This window comes from Alligator mississippiensis, chromosome 6 (assembly GCF_030867095.1).
Source record: "Alligator mississippiensis isolate rAllMis1 chromosome 6, rAllMis1, whole genome shotgun sequence".
Taxonomy (NCBI): Eukaryota; Metazoa; Chordata; order Crocodylia; family Alligatoridae; genus Alligator; species Alligator mississippiensis.
In genome coordinates this window covers 54,144,491-54,166,495 of record NC_081829.1, presented here as the reverse complement: position 1 = coordinate 54,166,495, position 22,005 = coordinate 54,144,491, and the positions used below count along the sequence as shown (strand labels likewise).

Here is a 22,005-nt window from a genome sequence, read left to right as displayed (position 1 = left end):
TGGCACATAGAGTCAGACCCAGAGCATGTGCCTGGATCCAGTGTACCAGATCAGTCCATGGCCAGACATGGTATGTGGAGTTGGACCTGGCATGCATCCCCAGACCTGATTAATCAGGTCAGGTTGCATCCAGCAGGGACTGCCAACTCAGAAACAGGCTCAGCTCCCTAGCTGCTACTCAATTACCCAAGATTTACATGCTCCCATCCCCCTCCATACTGCCTTTCAGAAACAGTGCATATTATACTTTGGGGTGTATTATATTTGATAAAATTTGGTACTTTTTATATGGAATGTTGAAGTATAGAAAGCTTGAGGAATTTTTGCTCAAAATCCTGCTACTAACTTGTCTGTGAACTATGTGCATGAATCAGCAAAGCACATTTGTTAAAAAGGAAAATTAAAGGCACTTCTTGGAGAATTCAGATTCATTGTTGGAGTGATATTTTATTTGATCATTTCACTAGGAAAAATATTTATGAGTTGATACCTTAAATCAAAGATAAATTAGTTTGAAGAGTTCCTTGTCAAGAATGGACAATTCCACTTCAAGGTAATAGTATATTTCCAATGTGAGTAATAAAGTTTATCTTTACTATACAGCAGTAGTGTTTCCAGCATAGTGTTGTATATGTTATTTCTCAAGGTGTTTAAAAAAGATTTCTGTTTATTTTTGTGGGGTGGGCTGATGGAGGGTGGTTTATAACTGAAGCTATTCACCATTCTAATTTATCCTACACAATTTACTTGGCCATAGCCATAAAGTATCTAGTTTCCTTGAGATATTCTAATATAATAAAAGGATTAGTCTGTCTATCTGTGTGTCTGTCTGTAATGCTTTTGAGCAAGTGCACATATGCTGCTGAAAGGGCAGGCAGTGATAGGTTGTGCAGCCCAGGCTGCATGGGCCCAATTTTACACTGCTGCCGGGGAAGTTTGTGGCAGCAGCAAACATGGCCTGCCCACCCAAGCAGTGGGGCTTCTTTCCGCCTCCCTGCCTGAGGGCAAAGGGGGGATCATGGTGGCGGCACCCTGCTTCTGCCCAGCCCCCAGAACAGCTGGCAGGGAGGGGGAGGCAGAAGGGAGGGAGGGAGAGAGGGAGGGAGGGAAGGAGGGGAGAAGAGGGGAGGCAGATGGACACAGGCCAGGTGGATGCGGATGCTGAGTGGGGTGGCATGGGGGGGTGGGTAGAGAGGGTTTGGACCCGGAGCTCTGGGGAGGTGGGGAGCGAGGCCAGATGTGAGTGGGGGCAGAGCAGGGCTGCACCTAGAGTGGCTGGGGCGGGAAATGGGGCAGGACCCAGAGCAGTGGGAGGTGGGAATGGGGCTGGACTTGGAATGGAGGGAGGAAAGGGGGAGAGCAGGGCCAGGTCCCAAGTGGTAAGGTCGGGGCGCACAGGGCCAGATGCTCGGGGTTGGGTAGAGCAGGACCAGAACCAGAGTGGCGGGGGGGGGGGGCACAGGGCTGGATGTGGGGGGGGTAGAGTGGGGACGGATCCTGAGCAGTGGGGGGAGGGATGGGTAGAGCAGGGCTGGATGCAGGGGGAGGGATACAGTGGGGCCAGACTCAGAGTGGTGGTGGGGGGAGGGATGGGTAGAGCAGGGCTAGATGCGGCGTGGTGGAAGCAGGAGGGGGGGTAGAGTGGGGCTGGACCTGGAGCAGCAGGGGGGGACGCGGGGTAGAGCAGGGCCACATGCAGAGGAGTAGAGCTGGGCCAGACCCAGAGTGGCAGGGGTGAAGGGAGGGATAGAGCAGGGCGGGACCTGGATCAGCAGCGGGGGGGCGCAGGGGCATGGGGCCAGATGTGGGGCTCCTGCCTGCCCCCCATCATTCTTGATGGGCAATTTGCTAGTCCTTTATAGTTATTCTTAGAGGTTGGTTAGAAGGCTGCCTGGTACCTGAGGGAAGTAAAACTATTGCTTTTGTATTTCTGTACTTATTCTCTTATTTTTTCCTTCTTATTGCTGCTTGTATAAACATAGGTTGTGAAGAGGGTGTTGATATGAAAAATGTATGCATCCTATCATGTCCAAAATACCCTCTATGGCTCTTGATCCTCAGAAGCTAGAAGACTTATAGTGTCTGTCTGAGCATACGAGCTGCCCCTGGTGAAAAGCAGTGGGGAGAAAACTCCTTTAATATTGATCACAGAACATAAAAACAGGCATTTTTCAGCCTTCTCTTTCTTCAAGGTGTAGAATCACAGACCCAGGCCTAGTTAAACCAGCATATACACTATAACAATGGATCTTGGAGATAACTGAACGGTGTTCTGGGTATCTAAGAGGATTCCCACCACCACTGCAAGAGCCCTGGCCGGAGCTGGGGCATTGGCAGCAGCACTATCTGGGTGGCAGGGGCAAGGAGAGTAGTTCTTTTATTCTCCTTGCCCCTGCCACCCTTTCAGGGCATGGGACTGTCTATGGCAGTTGCTGCTTTCAGCAGCTGCCAACTGATCATTGACAACCTGTCCTCTTCCCTGCTGGGGAAAAGGGCAATTGTCAATTATTGGGCTCCCCTGGGGATGGGACCCAAGAAACAGACCACTATGACCCCCTGGCTGGACAGCTTGTCTATGAGACAACTGTGTAGCTTTCTAGTCAGGGGACTAGGACACTGGTATGTCTTCCTTCTCACCATGATTTCCTAGTGCTGCAAATTTATTGGAAATTTAGTGCCAGAATTGAATGTCCATCTATAGCCTGTGTTGCCTTATATGCTGTTGCTGATACTGATTTGTAAGTTTTGTCATCTGAGCATCATTTGCAGAAGCACCACAAGAAAGAGGTCCAGACTTTTCCAAGCAGTTTTGATACAAATACTTGTAATTATGCAAGATGTTTTTAAGGCCCGCCTGGCACTAGAGAATTTTAAAAAACACGCTTACCAGTGTGAACTTGGTTCAGCTGAACTGATGTTAGTCCTAGAGTACACAATGCCCTGGAGTATCCAGTGTTTTGCCTATATTGTTCTAGCAGATGTAATTAAATGGCACAGTGGTGAAAATGGGTCTAACCATAGGAATCTTGTCTTATAGGGATTCCTTTGGTACTGTATTAACTTTCTGACAGTTCAGCCAAGTTAATTTTCTGACAGTTAAGCCAAATTAACTTTTAAAAGTCAATTTCACTGTCAGAGTATACACTCATCTGTGGAGCAGAGACGACTCAAATATGGTGCAAGATAATATGCCTTTGAGGTCAGGTTAGTTAAGTCAACTTAGCTCACAAAATGGTTGCCACCATGTCAAGGAGCTGTACATGTGTATGCTCCAATGTGGCTTAACTTAAATCAACATAGTTGTCATCTTATTTTAAGTCAACTTAGTATGTGTGTACAGTCATAGTTTCAATTGAACCAGTAATAGGGTTCTTGGGAGCTGTTTTTGTAAAAACTTTAACAGATAATGTTTGTGTTGTTTGAAATTCAGATTTAGTGTGTACAGGGCTCAGATATGAAATGCAGGTTTTCCATTTACGGTGAGAAAAGTTTAGTTGTGATCTGTAATCCTTTTTTGAAAGTGATATGTCTTTAAAACCATGTCACAAGTCAAATGTAACCAGTGAAAGTTTTGAAAGAAAGAAGCTATAATTTATAAATGTTGCGACACTTGCAGCATCATTCATCTAATGTATTTTCATATAAATCATAAAACTATAGTCTGAATTGTAGCTTTGAGGTGAAGAGTTTCCAGACCTTAAAAAACCTTTAAATGTTCCTGAAATTACTTTTTTTCCTGCAGAATTGCATTGTATGTTAAAATAAAGGTTTTTAAAAACTTTAGTATTTTCAGCCATCTAGTTTTTCAACTTCTACTAGTCTCTTTAAATTCATCTTTTCTTTTCAAACTTGCACTGACCTTGGTCATACAAGCACTTTTAAATTCAGTGGGTGACTCATGTGGGTAAACTCCACAGTTGCAGGATTATGTCTTTAAATTATTATTTTTTTAATGTAAGTTGCAGAGCAATCACCTCTCCCCTTAAGGGAAATATTTAAGTAGAATATAAATTATTTCATAGCAACTTTATGGATGTTTTTGGTAAAGGAAATTTGATAAAGGGTATGTCTTGTCTTTAATCTAGGTGAAGTAAAGGAGGGAAATAAAAAATATGCAAATGACTTTCTTAGATACAAAAAACCTTCTCCAACAACCTTGTACAATACTTTCTTTTGTAATTTGCAACAGCAGCATACCAAATGACTTAAAATTCAATAGCTTGGTAGAATCAGTGATTGGAGTCTGACATATTTTTATCTAGTGTGGATGCAGCTTTAATCTTATTTAACTGTTGTTTTGCTGTTGTTTTAGAAGATTAATTCTTTTCCAATATGTCTAATCCACAGTTTTGCTGAGTATAGGAAAGTTGCCTCCAAACCAAGGTGTACAAAAGCTTGTTTGACAGGAAAGAAATCCCATCTCCTGGCTGGCCTAAATTTTGGCTCTTATGAAAATAATTTAAAAAAATTAGATCTTTACTATTTAATGTTTTTGAGATCTATGTATGAAGACTGCTATATGAACTGCATATAATATTGTACAATATGTGTGTGGTTTTAAACTTGCTTCCTATTGAAGTCACTGATACCATGGTGAACATTGATCTTATTAAGTCTTTATGAAAAGATTTTTAGCTACTGTAATGGCTTGACACCCTGTGCCACTATGAGATGCTAATGTCCCGAGAAAGGTCTGGAGTTCTTTTGGATGGGGCTATATTGGGTCGCTTTCTGGGAAAGGTCAGGCAGGGGTTGTTTTTTGCATTTATATTCAGGTCTGCATGTCCTGCCTTCACACTCTGCAGAAACTTCTCTACAGTGCATATAGTGTGGCTTGGAATCTGATACATACCTTCCTCACCTCTGAGGGCACTGAGCTTCTGGTATTTTACAAGGGCTTTCTCAGGACATGGAAGGAAGGAACTTAGTAACCAGGTCCTTTGGGACACAGAGGAAGAGTCCCCCCTTGTGGAACTCCAGCTCTATAATATTCATCTTGATTTGCAGATGGCAGAGACATTCCATCCTCTGCTAGTACACTGAAGGCTGGTCCTGGCTGGCACTGCTAGGATTAGAGGCCCTTTTGGACTGTAGTAGAAAGATTGCCTAGATCTGCCCATCATATTCTCTACTGTGTACCACGGAAAGTGAGAGCTGTTGTGTTCCCTGTGTTAGTCTCCTATCACAAGTTCTGCAGTATAGCTCCTCTCATATATACCTCTGTTCCTCTGGAGCCTGTCTTTGAACTCATGCCCCATAAACTCCTCCACCAGTCACCTCAGACACATTAGATACCCATCCAGCTGAACTGCCTCTGAACTGTGCCTGGCAAATGTCTGTGCGTGCTTGTGCTCCACATTATCCACTTCTTCCTCTCTCCATCATTCAGACACCAAATGGCAAGACCTTCTGCTACCTGCTGAGGGTAAGGAGCCCTATTTGCTAGCCTCTTCTTCATCCTGGTCCTGAGGTCCACCAGTGACATTAACAATGCAGATCATCCAGCATCTCTGGATGTTTGCTCTTTCTGCAATAAATTGATGCTGGGACATGTTCATTTGGAGTGCATCAGGTTGAAGTTCTTGTTTTGGCTCCTACAGAAACGTCATGCGGGGTTTCAGGATGAATTTTCCTTTCATTTCCTCATTCATGCACACCATATGCTTTGTCCCACGAAGTGGTGAGACCTCCTCTTAGCCCTAACCAACTTGATCCTCAATAACATTGTGGCAAGGCACAGGGTGTCTCTGCCACTTTAAGGGCCTGGAGTTGGCAGCCTCCAGGTGCCTGATTAGGGCAGCCATTTTGAGGCTTAGGCTGCTTATATAAACAAGGCAGTTTGGCTACAGGAGGTCAGGCAGCAACATTGCCTGGCTGTAGGGCTGCTGTGAATGACCCGGAGGTAAGGGGGAACTGCAAGGGGTTGGCAGGAGGCTCCTGGTCCTGGGCATGACCTGAAACTGCATCCTGCCGGGAGTGGGTGGTCTGGTGGGGCTCTCAGTGGCACGGGAGCCCCCAGGAAATGCCAGGCCAGTTATCACCCCGGTGAAAGGCGGGTTGGGGCACCTTAACCCCTAGCTCCCACCAGCACCGGGTGGGTTGCCCATGTGTATGTTGGAGGGCCTAGAGGGCCAGTGTTGTGAGGGGCCCAGAGAGGGCAGACCCCAAGAGTGGGAGTGATGTGGGTATGGTGCTGCGGTTGCCCCCGAGAGGATGGGGAGTAGTGGCACGGTGAGGCCCAGTGACAGAGTGAGCGGCTAGAGAGACCCAGCCAGAAGGGGAGAGTACCCTTGACTGGCCCAAGCTGGGGCCAGGACTACGATAGTCAAAAGGGCCGGGGGCCCACCGCGAGGGACGCCCAAGAGCCGGGGGCCTGGGGTCCCGACTGGCCTTGAGGTGGGCCAGGGCAAGAGGCTGAAGGTTCCGGGGGAACTACACCCGAGAGGGGAACATAGCTTCGGGGGGGGGGCTAGGTAGCCCGGATGAAGACGGAGTGGCCGCCTGATAGGAAGGATCAGAGAGGGGTCCTGTTAGGACAATTCTGGGGCCCAGTATGGGGCCGGTGACTAGCAGAACACCATGATGCCATCTGCGAGGCTTGGGCTGTGGTATTAGGGGAGGTTGGAGCTGCAGAGTGCCCCCGGGCATCAGGGCATTACAATGGGCAGCCTCCTGCTTAATTGACATCGATATCTGAATCAATTATCATCAAAGGCGTGGTGGGCGAGATAAGGGGGAGGTCGCCCAGAGACAGGTGGGCAGGCCACGAAGAGCTCAGCCCTGAGTAGGCCTCCTGTCACAGTGACAGGCAGACGGGCCACAGAGTTCAGCCCCGGGAGGCCCCCCTGTCACAACATCAAGAGGAAGGAAACTTGGTGGGGGTTTGGTCTGCGCCTCTAGAGCCTAATCTCATTCCCTGTTTGCATTATGTCTCTAGGCAGAATTCCTTAGGGTGGCATCCATCAGCCACTTGGGTATGCTCAAATGAGGAAAAATAAAAATTACAGGATCTCTTTCTTCCTCAAACCAAATGAGTTGTAAATTAGCAAAGTCCTGCTGGTTTTATGTAATTTCCATGCAGAATTCCACTGTTTTGTTCCCCCTGACACTAGTAGAATGTAACAGCATCCAGTCTTAATTTTTTTTAACTGAAGCTTTAATTTTAGGATTTCATTGAAATTCTGCATTTCTCATAGTCTCTGTGATGCTCACACTTTTTGCTTAGTGTGTTGACTTAGTTTGCTTAGTGGGTATTCTAGCCTGGTTTCTGTCAATGCCATTGTAATATGTACAGTCAAGTTGTTCCCAGATTCTTTTGAATAAATTAGATGTTATCTCCATGACCATGCATTTGTAGGCTGAGAGAAGTGTCCCATTGGGCTACATCCAGTTTAGGTAGGAGATGAGTAAGAAAGGCCCAACTGATTCCTTATTTGTTGCTTTTACATATCCACATAAATATCTAGATACCTACTTCGTGTCATGTTGACCTTGGGATATGCCATACATTTACTTGAAATGTCTATTCCAGTTCTTCCTCTTTCACTCTGTGACTGACTGAAAAATTGTACTCTGTTCTTATCAAATATTGACTTGATTCATGCATTCACGAGCATGATTTTTACAATTCATTATATCTAGCAATAAAGCCTCACACACAGATAAAGCTCCTGTTTATACAAAATGGGTCATCCAGAAGCTGTCTGTTAGCTTTGATCCCCTTACTGAATTCAGAATAGCCCAAAGACCCTGTAGTCAAAGTCATCCATAAGATTGGCCATAATTACCTGAAAGATCATTTTCCTCTTCATGACCCTGACCTCCACTGACAGCTCTTTTCTATTAACCTGGAACAATTTTTGACTAATATGGAAAGGCTTCTAAATGCAAAAAACCGAACACACATGGAAGTTGGACCTAGGTTATGTAACTGTCTCCCACAAGACTTAAGAATGATCATAGAACTGACAACTTTGAGAACTAAATGCAGAATTCATTTATTTGATTCAGCATCTTCCCAGTAATTCTCCATATGCACCATACATTCACTCATTCAGACAAATAAATAAAAACTATACACTAGTCACACTATATCTCCTACAAGCCAGAAGGGAAAAGACAGATTGTTATATGTTTGGAGAATGGTTTAGGTAATCCATTTTCTAATTTATTATAAATAACTATCATACATCTTGTAAAATAATAGAGTTTTCCTAGTACAATATCTCCCTGCTTCACCTCCTCTTAAATCTTTTCAAAGTGATGAGGAAAGACTTGAACATTTTGTTTGTGAATTGACAAAGTTTTACTGTAAGGAGTAATTGATTATGATGGCTGACAGATTTTAATTTCATAACTTAAAACAGGAAATGATATTTCTGTGTCATGCCCATTTTGCATGATTCTCAGTTGGGGCATGGAGACAAGCACTGCCCTCACATTAGTAATAGAAAACTGAATTGCTAGTTTCTCTTCTGCAAGATTACTATAGAGGTTTCTATGAATTTTCAGATTCTCCATTATCCTTAAGTTTAAATATTTATAGTTCAATTTTACGCCTTTTATTTTGAAATTTTTCTTTATTAATTCTGAATTCTGTATTTCATATTGGAATATTTATTAATGTAAGGTGACTCACCCTTAATACTGCTTCTTGCCGCCATGAGAATTCTTTCATATCTAAGGCCATTGGTGAAACATTAGAGGGACACATGGGGGCATGTGGCCCCAGATTTGTGGGGGTCTGTAGAGCAGATCTAGGGGGCCTGTGAAAGGTAGCTTTGCTGCTGCTTCAGCTCCCCCTGTGGTCAGAGGCTGGGTGAGTTGCAGAAGCAGGCAGCCCACATCAGCAGGCAGAGCCTGTTGTAGCAACCCCCACAGCGGAGGGGATCTTTGCTTTCAGCCCCCATTTTTTACCAGAACACTTAAATTGTGACCACCTCAACCCTACTACCAACAGTTACAAGTCACCTATGTCTAAAGCTCTGTCTCTGTGTTACATTTTATGCCATGTAAATGTCAAGGGTGCTACATATGCACCCAGTTTAAGGCACCATAAAATGGCAGGTATATAATGTAGAACCAGGACTGCTGAACCCTTGGCCCATGGCTCAGATCTGGCCTGCAGTGCTGTGTCATCTGAACTTCAGGACTCCCCATAGGTTCAGAAATTTAGTGGTGGAGGACCACTACTCACTGCTACCAAATGTCTGGACCTGTGGGGAACCTGTACCTTCGATTGGGTGCCTGATTCCAGTGTGTAGGGCCAGGTGGGACTGCTGCCAGGCCCCAGAACCCAATCCCAGCATGTGGAGGAACCTCCGGGACCTGGGGCCCAATATCTGTGTGAGATATCATGAAGGGATGGTGTTGGGGTCTTGGGGCCCGATGCCAGCATTTAGAGGCAGGAGGGATGGTACTGGGTCCCGAGGTCTGATGCTGGTGCTCAGGGTTCCAGCTGGCCTATGGACTGGCCCTGTGCCGCTCATCTGGTGCATGGGGCCAAAAGCTTGAACACAACTGATGTAGAACATTGTTACAGCTAGTTTGCATGGTGCCTAAAATTGAATGTGTTATAGGTCTGGGTCGGGGACAATAATCAGCATGAGTTTAAGACGCCTTCAGGATGATCTCTTCCTGATTAAACAAAGAAAAAGTAAATTATGCCCATGCCCCTTGATTCATATGTAAAAACAGCCAAGAAGAGGATAATTTACTAAATGCTAATGCTAATTCACTCGTGTTGAAATTTCAGTTTACTAAAAAAATGCAGTTTCTCTTTTAATAAGCATTAAATAATAATAGAGTTAATCAGATCATATACCTTTACATTTTTTGATGCATGAATCAGAATATTATAGAATGGTTTGATTTATGATGATTCATGATGGTTTTTCAATGTATTAGCTCTTTTTGGCTTGTTATGCCTTTAAAAACTCTCTGCAAGGTAGGAATAGTGAGCAGTTTTATATTTGCTGGAGAGCACTGGCTTTGCTTGATTATTTATTTATTTTTTTTTCCATACAACCTGGACAGAGCAGAAAGCTGATTGCAAGCTGGTTGTGGTCTATCTTAGGACCTGAAATTAATCCAACTATCTGACCATAGTATGTATATTTTTTGTGTACTTAGTCCTTCTTCTGTGTTGACTTGGTCTGCTGTATATGTGGAACACTTATGGGGAAAGCATCTGTGCTGTTCCGTGAGGAAGTGCACATTCTGCTATATATAGTCTTTTTAAACACAAAAGCAGTCATACTTTTAAAAGGGTTGTATGTGGTTATTGCCACATGCCATATAGGTTGGCTGTTGGGTTTCATTAAACATAGATAGTAATACTGTAAAAGGTTTAAATAAATAAATGTTTTCAGTTCCTTAAATTTCTCAAATAAGTCTTTGATTTGTTACATGAGATATTGTAGTTTTTTTGGCTCTGGGGCTTTTTCTTAAGTTTATATTTTCACTTTTTCCATGGTGGATTGTTGCAAATATATCTTAATATATTCACTCACTAAAACAGGTTTCAGTGTTAACTATGATTTAAGACAGCTTACTGATAAAGAAGCCTTTCTATTTTTGGCACTCATATTTTTGTCTGGATGACACAGACAGGGTGGTCATTTTATGTTTTTTATGGTTTTGATAAAGCTCAGAGTTTGGTATCAATATTTAGCAGGTAATAAGCATTTTGTAATAAGATTTGTTTTTAAAGTCTCATCAACATGCAGAGGATTTAATGCTTTGGTTAGCATCATGAGAATGTTATTTTAGCAAAAATTCAAGGGAGGGGACATGAATGGCAAGCATTCAACTGCGTACTCTCTTTTCTTGTGCAGTAAGTTGCTTCAATGAGACCCTAATTGCTTAAAGTAATGTGCTGATCGCCAACAACTGCAGGCTGTCATGGGACTGAAGCAAGAACTCTTTGAGCCACCACAAATCCTGCCACCAAAATGAATGGGAAATCACTTTCTAGCCCTACTACTTTTTCATTGGTTGGCACTATAAAGATTTTTTAAAAGGAGTCCTGGGGGAAATCAAAATGTGAAGAAATAGTGCATTTTGAAGGTAAATTATAAACAGATGCGCTGGGCAGCAGGAGGCCAGCATAAGGTAGACAGCAGGTGTACAGAACAGCAGGAGAGTTGAACAAGTCAACATTCATCTTCATTCTGTAAAATTCAGTAATAAAAACAGAGGGAACTTGTTATAATAGGGATCTAGCTAATTAATACTGAATTCTAGTGAATCAAGCAAGACTGGCATAATAGTAAATTACATTTGTCAAGGTGAATAATTATGGATATGTAAAGTTATATACATTTATTATAATAGGAATCAGTAGAATGATTTAGCTATATAGGCAGGAATTTCTCTTCTAAAACTGTAGAAGTCTGCAGGATGTTGATGGTTGCTACATGCAGCCATTACTCCCCTAAGTTCTGGAGTTCCTGATCGGAATCCCATTGTAATAATAGAAGTGGACAAGATGAGACACCAAAAAGCCCACTTCAGCCTTCCTTGCTTTCAATAGTAAAGTTACTTATATATATCTGATCTAGCTAGATGCGAGGTAAATGAAGAGTAAAAATAATTTTACATGATATAAATACATCAAAATTTTGGTGTACACAAATATATATTTTGTATGGGTTAAAATGACAATTAAAAAAAAATTATCAGTGATTCAAGCTGGATGCTTTGATTTAAGACAGACATTTAGAATAAAGGCCTCTTTCCACCTGTCCCCCTCCCCTCTTATATTTTGTGGGCATAAATTTTGTGCTTGAATAGGATTTAAAATTCTGATTAGATGTCTGTACTCACGTAACTATTTTTATTTTCACACCTCCTTTTGGTGTTATTTTTTCAGTGTATTAGACTACAGACAAAATAACACAATAGGTCATTTGACTTGCATAGGTTGTTTAATTTTTTCAAATGAGAGATAAGATGCTAGCAATACAACAAAATCCAGGGGGAAAAAGTCAGCTATACCATCCCTGAACCTCATCTACTATATCTCATGTCAGTAATTTGATTGGGATATGGTACATGCTTTGTATCTGTTAATCCATCAAGTGTGTAAATCTGGAACACACATATACTCTAATCGAAGCAGGAAGGCAGATTTTCTAAAACTTTTTTGTGGGACTTCTGTTGATATCAAGCCAGAAAAATACTTTAAATATGAAATTAGTTTTATATACCACAAGAACGATGGGTGCCTATATATGAGCATGGAGTCTATTCTGATGCGCTGGAATTCCAGTGTGTTGGAGCAGGCTTGATTAATCTGTGCTCCAACAGCCTCCTGCATCTTGTGTATCAGTGTCCCTGTGCTTAAAAAATGGTGGTGGGGGCGCTTGAACTAAAGTTCATCTAACAAGCTGAAGCTCAAGCACCCCCGCTGTCATTTTTGAGTGTGGGGACACTGACACCTGAGATGTGGTGGTGCTTTAACTAGAGCAGCTCTTGGAGCCTTTCTAATTATAGTGCTGCCTCCCCCCCCACCTGTGGAGCATGTATAAAAGTGCCCAATGATACTAAAAGTTTAAAAAAAAAAAATGTTCATTTGTATGTATCACAGTTCTGTTGCTGTCAGGGAGTGCATTTCAATTTTTAAAAGAAGTTTATTATATCACTTACTAGAAAGGACTATGGCATAGGCATTCTGGCATAATGAACTATATTCAGCTTGAAATATATCAGAATATCTTCATGTACAGTGTGCTTCCTTAATAGTGTTTTTACAAAGAAGCATTATACATACTTATACTATATGTTGCTTAGAGATTGTCTGCATAAAAATAATTATTGTAAATGAATATGGAAAGAACCAGTGATGAAAAGCGGAGGTTATTAATAGGTCAAAAGAACTGACAAAGAGTCAGCAGCAATAGAAATCATTAAAATTCTACTACTTGTGAAATCAAACGGAGATTGGGAATGTCAGGATATGAATGTGCCCCCCCCAGACCCAGGAGGCACCAGTCACTGAGCTGGAGGTGCGGGGGGGGCCCCCTGTGTGCTCCCCAGTGGACCTGGAAATAGACCAGAAGTGGTTCTGGTCCGCTTCTGGGTCTGCTGCTGAGCACGCTGGGGAGCCCCCATGCTTCTGTGGGACACTCTATGTGCCCCAACATTGCAGCATTCACCAGCCACTGCTACCTAGAGGTATGTAGAAAAAGCATTTAAAGCTGCGTCTATGTCAGAATCTCCAAATCTTTCTGAATCTCTCCGAATTGATTCGGAGCATTTCAATTTGATTCAGAGAGATTAAAGGGTCCTCTGATTCGATTTGGATATTCAGCCACTGAATTAGGCTGAATCTCCACTGAATTGAATCAGGGACCAAAGCTTGTCACAGCCCTAGTTTTTAACCACTATGCTACTGAGTGTGCTAATGTGCAGTAAGCATCTTTTGTAGGCACAGCTGAGAAGTAGGACTGGAAGGGAGTACCATAGGTCATCTAGTCCAACTTCTCAAATCCAGGGGCAGAGTCCACAACACAGTCCAGCATCTGGTCCCTGGTCCCTGGATCCTGATCCTGAGTTACCAAATCTGAGGGAGAATACATAGGGCAAAGTCCAAGAGCAGAACCAAAGTGGGTTCAGGAGCCAGGAAAGAGATCCACAAGGAAATCCCAAGCTGAAGCCCAGGAAGAAGCCAAACCTAGGGCCAGGAACCAAGAGGCTTACCACAGAAGACTGGGTCAGAATGGCTGATTGGTCTGGAGACTATTGCCACAGGTGGGAATAATTGGGGAGACACCTCCAAGCAGCCAATTAGGAAGCCAGGGTTAACTAGCTGGGGAAGAGCTTGTCTGCCTAGGCAATCAACTCAAGCAGGGCTGTCTGCTAAGGTCCCTGACACTATTTGTTACAGCTTGTTAGAAAAATGATGATGGAACAATTTTCTGTTGTAGTTTTACTAAACTGGCATGTTTTGTGAATTTGTTTGAATTTTTCTGAGGAAAAACTGAAAACAACAGTTCTGACTGTGAATGTAGTTTTTAATATGAAAGGACTTTTGCAACTGTTTTATTAAAATGAATTTAACTTTTTATCTTTTAAAATAAAATTTTAATCTTTCAGGTACAAAATGGAAGTTAAAAAAAATTCCTGCAGAATTTTTGTTTGGTGAAATAAGAAGTTCTGTTGGTTTAGTCTAATTTGAAATGAAGTCACATTCTGAACTAGTTTGTAAAATGGAATTTGTGTTTTCCACATAGCTATTTTAGATGCACATAGCAACACCACATTGAATATGTGTATGTGTATCAATAAAACGTACTACAAAAACATGTTGTTCAACTGAGCTATAACAGCCTCTTATGCGTCACAGGCATATTTTTCAGCTTTACAAAAGAAATGCAGATTGCTTCTAATATTTTTCTGTATGTATGTATGTATGTATGTATGTATGTATGTGTGCATGTGTATATAAACCTACCAGCTGTGAAGACCTTTCACAATGCAAATAAAGGGTAATTAGAAGAGCTTCAGCAAGGCTAAAATGAAATGACAAGTCATAAATCAGTTTCATTAAAACACACAGAAGAACGATTTTCAGGAGATCCCTCCTCCTTTTAAAACATAAATTGAATGCCATAGTATTTCACTTACAATATTTGTCAGAAACTGTTTTTGATTCATCTTTAGATTAATAGTTCTGAAACTTATTACAGACCTATTTGTGTTCTGTAGAGCACTTTTTGAGGTATCCTTGAAAACTGTTTCATCACAGATTTCTGCTTGGTTCTTTTGGCTTGCTTTTCTCCTAGTTAGCTTGCTAAATCCTATTACAAACTCAATAAAAATACATTGAAGAGTGGTTATATTCTGAAAAGTGATTTACTAAAAGTAACATTGAGAGTTCTGAATACATTATGTCTGGAATTTTTCTGTCAACTATCCAAAGAGTGTAAGTAAAAAAGATGGTTCACTAGTATCCCCTAAATTCCTCTAAACACAGACTAGTTTCTAAATGACACTTGTTTCTTACCCTGTTGTACATCTTCACCAATAAAAACAGTTCTGCCACAGTGTAACAGAATGAATGATAAAAACTAGTATCATAACAACAGACTGGCTTCAATTTGACACCTTCATCTAAGACTATTGACATGGAAAAACTGCTGGTATTTAGGCTAGAGCAAAGGCAGAATGTCTTCTGAAGTGATGCTTACATTAAAAATATGCAGGTTTAGTTTGGAAGCAATTTGCATACATTCTTTTAATTTCCTTTTTTAAAGAATCATCCTTTGTTGTTCAGGAAAAGCAGGATCTAAATTGTTTATCTAAAGGAATGAGCACAATCCTGAATAAATTTGGAAGACACACACTGGGTATTTCAGAAGAGGATATTATCTCTTCCTCAGACAGTAAATCTAGGTCACAGGCAGGAGGGTGTTTCAAAGTCATTCTGGAAGGTATAACTGATTGACAGTGACCACAGGCACTCAGAATCAAAGTCTTAGTTGCTAACAAGTCGGTCTCCAAGAAGGATAAGTGGAAAGCAAGAGAAATGTATTTGTAGCCCTTTTGTAAGGTGGTGTTGGCCCCAAGGTCTGGTTTCAAATATCTAAAGCTGAAGCTGATGTAATCTACCTGGACTTTAAGAAGGTAGACACAGTTTTACATCCTATTCTCATAGGGAAGGTAGCAGGCTGTGGAGTGGATGCTTACACAGTCAGGTGGGTGGCCAGCTGGTTTAGGGACCTCACCGAGAGTGGTGGCGGATGGGTCATTCTTGGCCTGGAGGGAGGTGGGCAGTGGGGTCCCACAGGGTTTGGTCTTTGGACCGGTGTTATTTAATATCTTCATCAGCAATTTGGATGAGGGTGTGGAGAGCACCCTCTCCAAGTTGGCAGATGATACCAAGTTGTGGGGCAAAGTTAACACACCGGAGGGCAAGGAGCAGATACAGGCTGATCTGGACAGGCTGAATCAATGGGCAGAATGAAATAGGATGCAATTCAACAAAGATAAATGCAAGGTACTTCACCTAGGGAGGAAGAATCCCCAGCACACCTATAGGTTGGGGGATGACCTCCTTAGCAGCTCAGCGGCTGAGGGGGATCTTGGAGTCATATTTGACTCCAAGATGAACATGAGCCAGCAGTGTAACTAAGCCATCAACAAGGCCAATTGCACCTTGTCATGCATTAGCAGATGCATGACCACCAGATTGAGGGAGGTGATGCTCCCCCTCTATGTGGCATTGGTCAGGCTGCAGTTGGAGTACTGTGTCCAGTTTTGGGCACTGCACTTCAAGAGGGACACGGAGAATCTGGAGAGGGTCCAGAGGAGGGCCACTCGCATGATTAGTGGCCTCCGTGAAAGACCTTACGAGGGGAGGTTAAGGGACCTAGATATCTTCAGCTTTCACAAGACACATAGGTGGCTACAAGGTCTCCCCTCAGATAAGTTTATCAAGGGAAGACAACAGGGAATTGGAGTTGCGCTATTTACCAGAGCATCTCTAGGAGTAACTAGGAATAATGGGTGCAAACTAGTGGAGAGTAGATTAAGGTTGGACATTAGGAAGACATTTTTTACAGTAAGGGTGGCCAGAATCTGGAATGGGCTTCCAAGAGAGATGGTACTATCACCTAACTTGTCACAACCAAATTAGGTAGTGCCTATGTCACAAACAAGTAATAACCATTTAAAACAGTTTTTTCTGCACTAGGTTAACTAAGGGTTAACAATAATGATAGTAACTGCTTTTTTCTGCGCATGTCAAAAAGAGATTTATTGCTGCACCACTAACAGAAATAAAAACTTTTGCCTTCTTTGCTTTATATAAATCATTATAATTGGTCAAAGAAAACAGGGAGTAACCCTATGATAACACCCTAGCGAAGACCGCTAGATAATTGGCGATTCTAATTAGATTTATGACGTGGCAAAAAACAATTGGCTATCATACAAACAAAACCCGCTTACATTTTTCGCAAAGTCGAAGACAACTCTGCCCACACCTTGGAGTAAATCTGACAATTTGATCAGTTGTCAGCGTCTTCCCGCAGCAACCTCCCTGGCGTACCCTTGCCCTGCATGCCCGATAAGCCGACCGCTGGCCCGTATATATATATCTGCAGAATATATGAACAACGATCTCTAAGCTGTAACTAACTAAGTATCTCTGACCTCCGTCTTACACCACCTTGACGTGAGTAAACAATCTTGCTTTGCAACCGATAAGCGTCTGCCTAACTAATTCCACTCCACGCGTCACAAGTACCTGCCTGACGGCCTTCTAAGGCCCTGGACCCTTATCTGCCCGGGTGGGAGTCAGGGAGAGCTGCTGGCCGGCTGCCCTGGGTCCCGACAACTTGGAGGTCTTCAAGAGAAGGCTTGATAGACACCTGGATGGGGTCATCTGACCTCAGTCCTCTTTCCTTCCAGGGGCAGGGGGGTCGGACATGATGATCCTTTGTGGTCTCTTCCAACTCTATAATCTATGAATCTATAAGATTTTTTTTCTTCACTATTAACAAAGATCAATGGATTGAACCCTCCAGAAGGATCTAGTGAAACACTGTTACATCTAGCTTCAGTATAGCCCTCTGCTTGGGGATGGATCATTCCTGACTAAACCATACCAGTCAGGTGTCTGTCTCACCTGTTTTTTGAAATTTTCAAGCATGCTTATTCCACAGCTTCTTCTGTAGGTAATGCGTTCCAATTCCTCTGTTGCAGTTTGAGGCCATTGGTTCCTAATCCTGTCCCCTATAGCCACCAAGGAAAGTCTGTTCCTATCTACTGTATAATTTCTCTTCAGGTATTTGAAGAATGTTATCAAATCCCTTCTCAGTATTCTCTTCTCCAGACTAAAGAAATCTAATTCTTCCAGCCTTTCCTGGTAAGTCAAGGCCTCTAATATTTTTTGTTGCTCTCTGCTGGACTATTTCCAATCTGCCTGCATCTTTCTTGAAGTGGGGACCAGAACCAGACACACAATACTCCAGGAAAGGCCTCACCAATGCTGAACAAAATGATTTGCAAGTGACACTTATTAATATAGTCCAGTATACGGTTAGCTTTTTTTTGTAACAGGAGCACAATTTCAGCTTTTATTCATCCTATGGCCCATTGTAACCCCAATGTCCTTTTCTGCAGAATCACAGCCCAGCAATAAAGTTCTTAATTGTATTACCAAACAACAGGACAATTTTGTTACCATTTTAATTCAAAACATAACTTTAACCAAAATGTTTTTGTTGACTTAGTGGGAATTAGCCATGCCAGTTACACCTGCTCATTCTGCCTTTTCCTCCAACCCACTGTGGAGATCACTGATAGGATTGAAGTGAATCTCAAGGATCATTTAGTGTAGTCCAACTCTCTGAACACAAAGCTCTATTTCATCTGTTTATACCTAGTTTCTTTAGACTTTCTTTATGTGTCTTGTGTTTTAAGCACCTTTATCATCTTCATTTGTTTATTTCTGGCTTGTCTCCAATTTCTCATTTCTTTCCTAAAATGTGGTATCCCAAACTGGGCTCAGTTAGGTCAGCTGAGGCTTAATCTGTGCTGAAAAGATGATAGGGAGCTCTCTTTCTAATGATTCTCAGGTCACATGCCTACATCAAATATTTTACTTTAATGTGTGCTTTTATTTTAATGTGTTTTGCTTTCAAAGGAGATCTACAATGGATAGGATAACTTGATGTTCTCTTTCTGTTTGGATCACCTCAAATTGGCCCTGGGCCCTGGAGGCTGTGGGGTGTATGTGTGTGTGTGCTGGGTGGGTGGTGAATGGATCTAGGGGTGGGTCTGATGGTGAACATTTGGGCTAAAAACAGATGTCACATTATCCTGGGATAAACCAGTTTATCCAGGACAAAGTACAATTGTTCAGACACCCATGTCCAGAGACTGCGTGCCATCAGGGATGGTGAGCGGGAGATAGACTCCTACTGCCAGGCCCTTCACCCCCTGGAGGCTGAGGTTAGACCAAGGTGACCTTCCAGGATAAGGGAGGACTTGGGGATCTGCCATACTGTCCAGCCAGGGGGTTGGACCAAGGTGGTCAATGGCCCCAAGGCCCACTGCACCAAGGTCCCCTCCCCTCTGGAGTTTTGCAACAGGTACAAACCTCTTGCAGCTCCAGTAGAGCCTGAAGAGCTGCCAGCTTGTAGGCAGCACAGGCTCACCCATAGCTATCATCCCTGCTCTCCCTAAGGCCACTCATAGAGTGGTTATTATGAGAAACATCCTCCTGAGGGGGACTGAGGGTGCAATGTGCTGCCCCGACCGCTTAGCCCAGGAGGTCTGCTGCTTCCCGGCAGCCTGTATCCAGGATGTAGCTGAGAGGATCCCAAAACTCATCCGACCCACTGCATGACATGGCTCAGAGCAATGCCAGCCAGGTCATGAGATGCTACAGGGCTTTGGGAGTGGGGCTTAAGCAGTTGGGGGCACAGGTGGTGTTTTCCTCGATCCTCCTGGTTTTGGGCTATGGGCTGAGTGAGGAGAGGAGGATCGAGGTAGTCGACCAAAGACTGCATTGCTGGTGTCATCATGAAGACTTCAGCTTGCATGATTACAGTCCACTCATTGGAGACAGAGGCAGTGGTCTGCTGGGACGAGATGGCTTGCACTGGGGAGGAGGCTCTTTTCAGCCAGAATGGCTGACCTGCTCGACCAGGTATTAAACTAAGCCCACCGGGGAATGGGGGGACTACTGCCACTGCAAGCCCACTGGGCAACTTTTTCAAATCCAGCAGGGTAAGGCACTTAAGGGAACCCACCTCTACCCCAGCCCCAGAACAATGTGTAGGGAAGGCAAGGGCCCCCAGTGTACACTAATACCAGGAGCTTAGGGAATTAACAGGAGGAACTGGTCCTCCTGCTAAACAAGACTGACTATGATCTCATAGGGATAATGGAGACCTGGTGGGACTCTACCTATGACTGGGCTACAGGTATAGATGGCTATACCTTGTACAGGGGAGATCATGTGGACAAAAGGGGTGGAGGTGTAGGAAAGCTATGTCAAGAAAAGTTACACTTCCCTGCAAGCTGACATTGGCACCCAGGGTAGATGACTGGTGATTCTCTGGGTTAAAATCCATGGTGAACATGGGACAGGGGACACAATGGTGGGAGTCTACTACAGACCTCCTAGCCAGGATCAAGAGCTTGACCAGAAATTCACCAGGGAACTGGCTGAGGCTACACACTCCTCATGCATGGTTGTTATGGGAGACTTCAACTACCCAGACATCTCATGGGAAGAGCACTCGGCCAAATCTGAACAGTTGCAAAGCTTCCTCGTGTATGGATGAGCTCTATCTGACTCAAGAAGTCTATGGAGCAACGAGAGGCAAAGTGCTGCTTGACCTGGTACTGGCAATGGGGAATGACTTAATCAGTGACCTAACAATCGAAGGGAAGTTGGGAGACAGCGACCATGAGCAGATCACCTTCACCATCTGCCATAAAGCTGGCAATTCAGTCAGCAGTGCAGAAGTCCTTGACTTCAGGAAAGCTGAATTTGACAAGCTCAGAAGGCTTGTTGGTGAGGCTTTAAGGGACCATGACTCAAAGGGGAGGAGAGTTCAGGATGAGTGGCTGCTCCTCAAGGGAGTGATCCTGGAAGCACAAGCAATGTCTGTCCCATCTCGGAGGAAAGGCATCAAAAGGGCACAGCAGCCCCCTTGGCTCTGCAGGGAACTAGTGGACCTCCTGTGTCTAAAAAGAAAGACCTATAAAGGATGGAAGACTGGATCCACCTCAAAGGAAGAGTATACTGCACTGGTCCAGACCTGTAGGGAGTGAACCAGGAAAGCCAAGGCTGTGACTGAACTGCAACTGGCTACATGGATCAAGGACAATAAAAAGTCCTTTTTTAGATATGTGGGGAACCGAAGAAAAAGCAAGGGTAACATTGGGCCTCTGCTAAACCATATGGCACAACTGACAACCGATGCCCAGGAGAAACCCATTAGGCAGGTTGGCTATTTTGCATCAGTTTTTTACCAGCCCCAAGGGACGGCCCTGCTCAATATGGTATGGAACAGCCAGGGTGAGGGAGAATTCATAGATGTTAGGGTCGGAAGGGACCTCAATAGATCATCGAGTCCGACCCCCTGCATAAGCAGGAAAGAGTGCTGGGTCTAGATGACCCCAGCTAGATACTCATCTAACCTCCTCTTGAAGACCCCCAGGGTAGGGGAGAGCACCACCTCCCTTGGGAGCCTGTTCCAGACCTTGGCCACTAACTGTGAAGAAGTTCTTCCTGATGTCCAGTCTAAATCTGCTCTCTGCTAGCTTGTGGCCATTGTTTCTTGTAACCCCCGGGGGTGCCTTGGTGAGTAAATACTCACCAATTCCCTTCTGTGCCCCCATGATGAACTTATAGGCAGCCACAAGGTCGCCTCTCAACCTTCTCTTGCGGAGGCTGAAGAGGTCCAGTTTCTCTAGTCTGTCCTCGTAGGACTTGGTCTGCAGGCCCTTAACCATATGAGTGGCCCTTCTCTGGACCCTCTCCAGGTTATCCGCATCCTTCTTGAAGTGTGGTGCCCAGAATTGCACGCAGTACTCCAACTGCAGTCTGACCAGCTCTTGATAGAGGGGAAGTATCACCTCCTTGGACCTATTTGTCATGCATCTGCTGATGCACGATAAAGTGCCATTGGCTTTTTTGATGGCTTCGTCACACTGCCGACTCATGTTCATCTTGGAGTCCACTAGGACTCCAAGATCCCTTTCCACCTCTGTGCCACCCAGCAGGTCATTTCATAGGCTGTAGGTGTGCTGGACATTTTTCCTCCCTAGGTGCAGCACTTTGCATTTCTCCTTGTTGAACTGCATCCTTCCTGACTTCTTCCTGAAGAACCTCCATCACCCCTTTGGCGACCTCCAACTTTTGTAATATCTTTCTGTTCCCTTGCCTGGGTTGTGCCGGTTGTAGGAGACTTTTCTCTCCATGCTGCCATCTCTCTCTGCATCCTCTGCAGCTTTTCTTCTCTCTCCCGGCTCTTTTGGGCT

General features: G+C 43.7%; 1 protein-coding gene and 1 long non-coding RNA gene across 2 annotated transcripts in view; both read left to right on the top strand.

Annotated features, from left to right (window-relative positions):
* The window catches only part of CTNNA3 (catenin alpha 3), a 1,574,321-nt gene that overhangs the window by 117,391 nt on the left and 1,434,925 nt on the right, over positions 1-22,005 (top strand).
* LOC132251170 (uncharacterized) lies at positions 5,777-14,024 on the top strand. Its single transcript, XR_009463044.1, has 3 exons — positions 5,777-5,902; positions 10,036-10,106; positions 10,836-14,024. It is a non-coding gene; the product is annotated as an uncharacterized LOC132251170 (long non-coding RNA).